General features: G+C 41.2%; 1 pseudogene; it reads right to left on the bottom strand.

The window, feature by feature from the left end:
- Window positions 1–7,560, bottom strand: part of LOC118338504 — a 48,595-nt pseudogene that overhangs the window by 15,472 nt on the left and 25,563 nt on the right.

Genomic DNA, 7,560 nt, shown 5'->3' with positions numbered 1-7,560 from the left:
TGTGTGTGTGTGTGTTAGTGTCCAGCCTAGGCGGTGTTTATAGAAGAGTCTGCTCCAGTCAGACAGACAGAAGGAATAACAGCAATAAGCCAACCACCATCACACACACTCTATCAATCGTCACCACTGTGTGTGTGTGTGAGAGAGACCGAGAGATTGGATGGAGTGATGGATGAGAGGAAAAGTAAAAGGGAAGGGTGAGTGTGGGCAGAGAGGGATGAAAAAGGATTGGGAAAAAAAACAGTCGGAGGGAAGGAGAGATGAAAAGATGTCAAATGGTCAGAAGTCACTCAAATGAAATGAAATGAAATGAGGTGCCGCTAAACGCTGAATGTTTGCTTTCACTCGAAGCTTCTCTTTCTCACCGTCTCTCACTCCGTCGTCTGCCAAGTTACACAGAGGGCTTACAATGGGTGGATGGATGGATAGATGGAGAGGTGGGTAAAGGTATGACGTGGATGTAAGGATGGATAGATCCGGGGATGAACGTGTGGAGAAAGTGGGGAGGGAAAGCTGGATGGGCGAAGGATGGGTGAAGGGATAAACAATAAATGGATGCCTGGATAGTAGGGACTTAAACTAAAACACATATTCTTCCTCCTCCTCTCTCCATTTGGGGGACAATAAAGCTCTGTAGTTCCCAAACTTAGGGGGTGTAAACAGAACACTGTTGTCGCAGATAAAGTTAGCTGCGGGATACAACTTGAGCCTTACTTTTTGGCCTATGCCTACTACATTTTGGCAAAATGGCACTATTAAAAGTATGCCGAATGAACTATTAGCGGTTCCTGTTTTTAGTATACCCATGGACAAGAAATGTGATACTCCTCAGGCAAGTTTTGGAGTTCTAAGAAGTGTATTTTCTTATAATTTCAAAGCAGATTTATGAACATTTATACGCATCATGAACATAATTAAATAATGATATCCTTTTGAAATGTGTAAGTCACACTGAATCTAAAAATATGTGCATCATGTCTGTGTGTGAAAATATATTATTAATTGTTATTTTTTATATTTTGAGAAGCTAAATTTACAAATTTACATAAATGGCAGTTGAAAACAAGTGAACACTTCCAGTATATATATGAATACAAATATTTTTGTAAAATAAACAGACAGAAATGGCTTCCAAAATATCCTAGGAGAATATTTAAGTAAGCCCAAAAGCCTAAAGCTTAAAGTTTTTAAAAGACGTGTTTCCATTTTGTCATGTTGGGTGTTCAAATGAGAAAACACTATGGATGAAGAGGTTACGTAAAGATGCTCTGATGAAGGGAGATACAGATGAACGGACTTACCCAACAATCTGATTGAAGTACCGCGTGTATCCCTCCAGAGTTTCATGCTAGAATTGTAAAAGAAGGAAAAAACAAATATGGAGGGAGACGGGGAGAAATGGTAGAGGGATGAAGAAAAGTATAGAAACATAAAAACAATCAGCACAAAACAGTACTTAACGTGCTCGATACAATACATTTAAATGAACAAACTGTATCAAATTAACATGAGAACAAATGTGCAATATAATTAACAATAAAACTGGCTTTTTTTTGGGATAATACACCAATTTAAAATCAAACGCTTTATTGTTTTAGACATATTTCTAGTGTAAAACCTTGGATTTGTTCAATATTCCTAATGACGACAACAAAAGTTACAGATTAAGGAGTGTGTGTGAGTGGGAGAGGGGAGTGTGTGTGCAAGGGGGGAGGCGCAGGTGTAGTTAGCAGTGTGTGACGGTGCAGGGTCATACCATGTTAGAGTGGGGCTGCAGCACAAGGCGAGCCTGTTTCCTCCTCTGCTTTCTGTAGTAGTTCTCAAACACATCACGCAAACCCTAAAACACAGATTACAGGTAAGAATGGATGGACGGATGGATTTACGATTGACGGATGGATGGATAGGAGGTATTTGAGAAAATGTCAAATGTCTTGTTAAACCTTTTTTCCGAGTGAACATAACTAAAGAATCCTCTAAAATTGCAAATAGGCAGTAAAAGAAAACATATTTTGGAAATGAATGAAAAGTAAAAGAAATTAAATTACAGGAATTAAATTAGAGGATGGGTTCGTGAAGTTCTTTTTCCCCCATTTTTCATGATTTATTTATTTTGTGGTTGTGATTTGTGTTCATGGCAACAACTTGCAATTCTTTCCTGTTTTGACACCATGCCAGGATGCTGATTTACTGACAAACTGATCATCAATCGCTTATAAAAACTTTAAACACTTATACTATTAACACACATAAGAAAGAAGACAAAACTGCGGTCAACTGATATATCTGTTGCCCTCTCACTTACAGAATCAATAGCTCCTCATTTGTTATTTTTTTCATCATTTTATGAACTTGTAGGACTTTAAGGACCATTTAATAGAAACAAAGGACAATAAAAAGGAAGACTGGTTTAAATATGTGCCAGAATATTGTTGCTGTCGAACTGTATTCCCATGTTTTATTCCCATGTAATACCTTTAAGGATGACCACTTCATGCTCATTCAACTGAACTGGAAAAACTTCACATACGCAGAAGAATTCTTAAGGTTGTTTGAGGTCTTCATTTGGTTTTAGGGAAGGATGAATTTAATGAGGTATGAAACCAAAGGCTAGAACCGCTGAATGATGGGAAAGCTGAGATAAGATCATGTGAGAGATGGAGTAAGAGCGAGATAGAGAACGTGTCTCTGATGACTAGCACTGGTTGCTGTTCAGTTTTGGTTGGCGTCACCGGTCAGACATCAAAACTAAAAACCCGCACACAGAATCAGAAACACAAAGAATCCGCTTTCTAAACTCAACCACCTCATATCTTCTCTTTCCATTACACAGAAGCTCTCCCTCTTATCTCTCTCTGATGTGTGTGTGTGAGAGAAACTTGTGGCCTATCTAGGGCCCAGACCAGGACCCACAGTCCTTGGTGAGCTCAGAGATAAAGGCCCTGCTCTGGGTAGATAACATGACATGCCCTCTTTACCTACTGACCAGACCACCACCAGCACACATGAATCTACACTGCTGACCGCCAGAGCTCTTGTATGTACACGTGTTTGGTGACCAATACCTGCAATCGCTATGATAGGAGGTGGTAAGATACAGGAATACAGACATTTTGTAAATTTAACAAACATGTCTTTGTGTTTTCAAAGACTGTGCCTTATCGTGTGTTCCCACCAAACGTGAATACAATTATTTGCGTGAGCAGATGCTATACAAAGTCAATGCAACGACACAAATAGATGCAAATTCGCCTTTGCCTTACGTTGCCCTCACGGGTAAATACAACTACTCATGTGAATTAATGGAGGTGAAAATTCGCTTCCCGTTTAGTGGCAACACAGTCAGTGCCATTTAACCTTGGTAAAAACTATACAGGCAGTCTGACAGCAGACTTCTGCCCGGGTGTTTCGTTTCTACAGTGATGTTTGAGCTGGCTGTTCCCAGTTTTGTTGTACATTTAGTTAAGGTACACCATTCGCTTTAATTGTGACAGGTTTGTGCACTCACAACGAATTCAGTTCATTTTATCATAGACAGCTGAGTTACAAGTGAAATAAAGTATCTGCCCTGTAATTCATATCCGCTCCAAACTCAGATGTATTCTTTCTTGGCCCATAATCCTGCTCACAGATACACAAACGGCACCAAAACATAACCTTGGTGGAGGTAAAGAAAGATGAAGAACCAGAAGTGCAACACACTTATTCTCAATTTATTTAGTTACAGTGTTTTGGGAGTTCCCATTTAATATAATTTACATATTACTCTATATGTAAATGTTCCAGGTGAATTTCTACCACGTCACAGTTTTTCCCTTTTTCACCTTCTTCAGTTTTCCTCTCGTTCTGCCTGCCTCCTGTTATTTTACAGCTGTTATTCGTGTGTGCTTATCAGAAAATCCAACTTGGCTGTATTTATGTTGCTTCAATCTGGGCCTCTGCATTCGACATGGACGTCCTACACTAAAACAATGGCTATTGAAATTAATTTTGACGATATAAATACAGTATAATAAAAATAAAGTTTGTTCTTTAATTCTTTAATATGACCCCTGGCTGAACAATGTCCATTGAAAACACATCACAAAGTTACAATCAAAACAATAAAGTGGATGGTAGAAATAGGAATCTCACTGGTCGTAATCTAGATAGTGTTTTGGAACTACGTTTAGTTTGATGTGAGGCGACAAAACTGTGTTCTTTAATTCTTTAATTCCCAGTTTGACCCTCAGCTGAACAATGTGTATTCAACAAACGAGCAGCATCAAATGGTCATGAACTCTTCATTACACTGTGCTCGCTCTCCCTGAGAGAGAGCACAGAGGTGAAACACATGGCTGACATGGTGTGTGTGTGTGTGTCCTCTGCAATGCCACATAAACAGTGGAGGCAAAGAGATATACAGAGATAAATTAAGACCTAGGGGCAGAAACAAAGGAAGAGAAAGGAAAAGAAAAGAAAAGCATGGAGCCCAAAAATGAATGAAAGAAAATAAAGAAACAAAGAGACATACGAAGGAGTAGAACAATTAAATTTAAAAGTTGATGAGAAGAAATTATGATAAATATACAAAAGAAAAAAACAACTGAGCACTAAAGACAGAAAAAGAGAAGAAAACCAAAAGACAAATCCAAATACTGGCATATAAAGCAAAGAAAGGAGAAGGAGAGAACGAAAAAAAATTAAAAGGACAAAAAAGACACAAAGAATAAAAAGTTAAGAATTATACAAAAAAGGAAGATGGAAATAAAGAAGGATAGAAAAATCAGACAGAGCTCATCAAATAAAGTCAGAAACAGAGAAAACGGCAGAAAAAATCCCTTGGCGACGTGGTGACTTCAGGGCCAGCGGGTGAGCTACTGTAGCCAGCGAGCAAATCACACGCTCTCCAGCCGGGCTTTTATACTGTTCTCATGTTTGTACACAATTTTATTCTTGGTAACTATCAGTTAGTTGGGCGATCGGTTCGGTACCTACTGGGGCTATGAGTTTGCACTATTTATGTCTCATAACTGTCTGCAAGCAACTCCTCTTTTGTGGAGCAGTTTATGCACGCTGAAGTTTAAATAAAAGATGATGTTGCAACGGGGATAATAAGCTGTGGCGGCGTCCTCCATTTTGGACCCTCCAGCCCTCCGTTCTCTCAAAGGTCAGCTCTGTAAAGGCAGCTCGGTATTGGTCAGTGGTGAAAATGTCCCTGTGTGTGGATTCCCCCCCCCGCTGCAATTCGACTAGAATGAATTGATTGTGCTGTAAAATTTTGCCAATTTAAATGCCTAAGAATATCTGGGACATCAGAGCAGTCCTGTTAACTCCAGCTGTCCTGGTTCTGGTGCAGCTCAGAGCTCCCAGTCCGACCAGTCTGATGGTGTTCCCCCTCTAACTTTGCCTCCCCTCCCCTCCACTCCGCTCCGCTCGGCGTGTTTACACCGATCACAACTCCGTCCACGTTTTCTCAACGTGCAGTCCGTGTGCGAGGGTAACAAAGGAGTATTGTTCGGGGCACCGATGGCTGGAAAGTGGTGGACTTAAAACACGGAAAAGAGAAGGAGAGATGGAGGCAGAGAGAGGGAGGAGAGGAGAGAATGGATGGAGGAGAAGAAAATGTGGAGAAAGCGGTGGTCTTGATTGCAAATGGGATTCCACGTCCAGGTTTACTAGAAAAATAAATGAAACTGTTACATGCGCGTGCCTGTGTGAGTACAAGTCATTCTCATTTAATAATCAAACTGTGTGTGTGTGGTGGTGTGTGCGTGCGTGCGTGTGTGTGTGCGTGTGTGCGTGTGTGGTGTGTCTGTTGTTCAGGATTTTCCAGTCGATCCCATGCCCAGTACACGCAAACAGTGCCTGGACATTCTGTTTTCTTTCTCTAATGGTAAATCCACATCTCTGCCCCAATGCGCCTGTCATTCAAAGTGCTGCGACACCACTTTAATGGGTAAACGAAGTTTCAGCCGTGTGCTGTGTGTGTGTGTGTGTGTGTGTGTGTGGGTGTGTGTGTGTGACCTTGTGTCCTTTTACAGCACAACTCAACTCATTTTTAACGTTTTAATCCAAAAAGAACCCCTTAAAATATTGCAAAGAATAACAGAGGAAGGAGTGGAAAACAAATGAACACAAAATAAGTGTGTTGGGTGTGTGTGTGTGTGTGTGTGGTGTGTGTGTGTGTGTTGAGGAGAGGAGAGGAGCGAGGCGAACGAGGGCTGACCTCAGAGGGTCGAGAGGTCAGACCTTTCAACACCTTCCCGAGAGCAGGAACGCCACTCCATTACCTCTTCTCCTCCACTCTCATCCTTCATCCTTCATTCTCTCTTTCCTTCTTTTCATTTCTTCCTCCCCCCTTCCCCTACTGGTTACCCCCTCTCTCTAATCTCCTCCCACGTTGATGTGTTGTTCACCCTTGGTTTCCTGTTTTGCCCCCTTTAACCCTCCCTGCGATCCCTCCTTTCTCTCCCCCCTCCTCTTCGCCTCCTTATCGCTCTGTAGCCATTCACTCTCTCTCCCCTCTCCTCTTCCTGATAAACGCTGCCTGCTACCAGCCCTCGCGCTGACCTTACCCTCTCCCGCACTCTCGTTACCACTAACCACTTGTTCATCATTTCAGTTCTCCCTCTCCTTTAACGCGATTTTGCTTTCATCCTTCACTTTCTCCTCCCCGATTTATCTTTTATTTAACCCATTTTTTTCCCTTCTCTCCTTCATGCCCCTTCTCTTCATCTTTCTATCGATTTCATCCCGTCTTTTGTAGTACAGTTACCATTTTTCTCAACATCCTGCGCTGTTGCTCCATTTTTTTCATTAATATTAAAGGACCTTACGCTTTATGTCCCGACAAATCACTTCTTTTTAGCGTTGATTCCTACCTAAGGAGAACACAATGAATGACAGACCATTCAATTCAATTGCCGCTTAAATGGGCAGACTCCGGTCCACTAACAATGAAAGGTACGTATAGAGATGTAGAGATATACAGGAGAAATGTGATATATCTTAAATAAGCTATTGCCTGAAAATGTTGACCGTTGAAAAAGCCTTTATTGGCCTTTAATTGGACAGTGACAGCTTAAAAGAGTGACAGACAAGGGGGAGGGGAGGTAAGACAGACTTATCGCGGCGGTTTATTATTATTATTATTCATATCAGAGCATTTTACTCTTTTTATTTTCTATTTAAATTCACTGTATTGTTGTACGCTCTTCAGGCATCAATCGTATATCAAATGAAAGACATCAGGGAAACACACTCTTAAGAGACATCACAACAAGTGGTCAAAAGTATTTGTTACAATGCATTTTTGTATCTTCTAGTAGCGCGGTATTAGGAGCTGAGTGGTGTGCTTTTTTCTTACCAATAAACGGGCTCGGTCGTGCGGGTGCCGGACCCTGTCGATGACCCCTGTTTCTTGTTTACACTGAACTATCATTTCTTTGAGCTCAAGGACAGCACCGACATGTCACTGTGCTTGGTTCGCTCTGTTGTTCGTCGGAGCAACACATGAACTGTGTGAAGACAGTAACTTTTGTTGTTTTCTGTCAAAACGGCAGACCTGCTTGAATGGGC

Source organism: Morone saxatilis, unplaced genomic scaffold (genome assembly GCF_004916995.1).
Source record: "Morone saxatilis isolate NCDOM2014 unplaced genomic scaffold, NCSU_SB_2.0 Contig4, whole genome shotgun sequence".
NCBI lineage: Eukaryota > Metazoa > Chordata > Actinopteri > Moronidae > Morone > Morone saxatilis.
The sequence above is the reverse complement of the archived record's forward strand: the minus strand, read 5'-3'. Positions and strand labels throughout refer to the sequence as shown.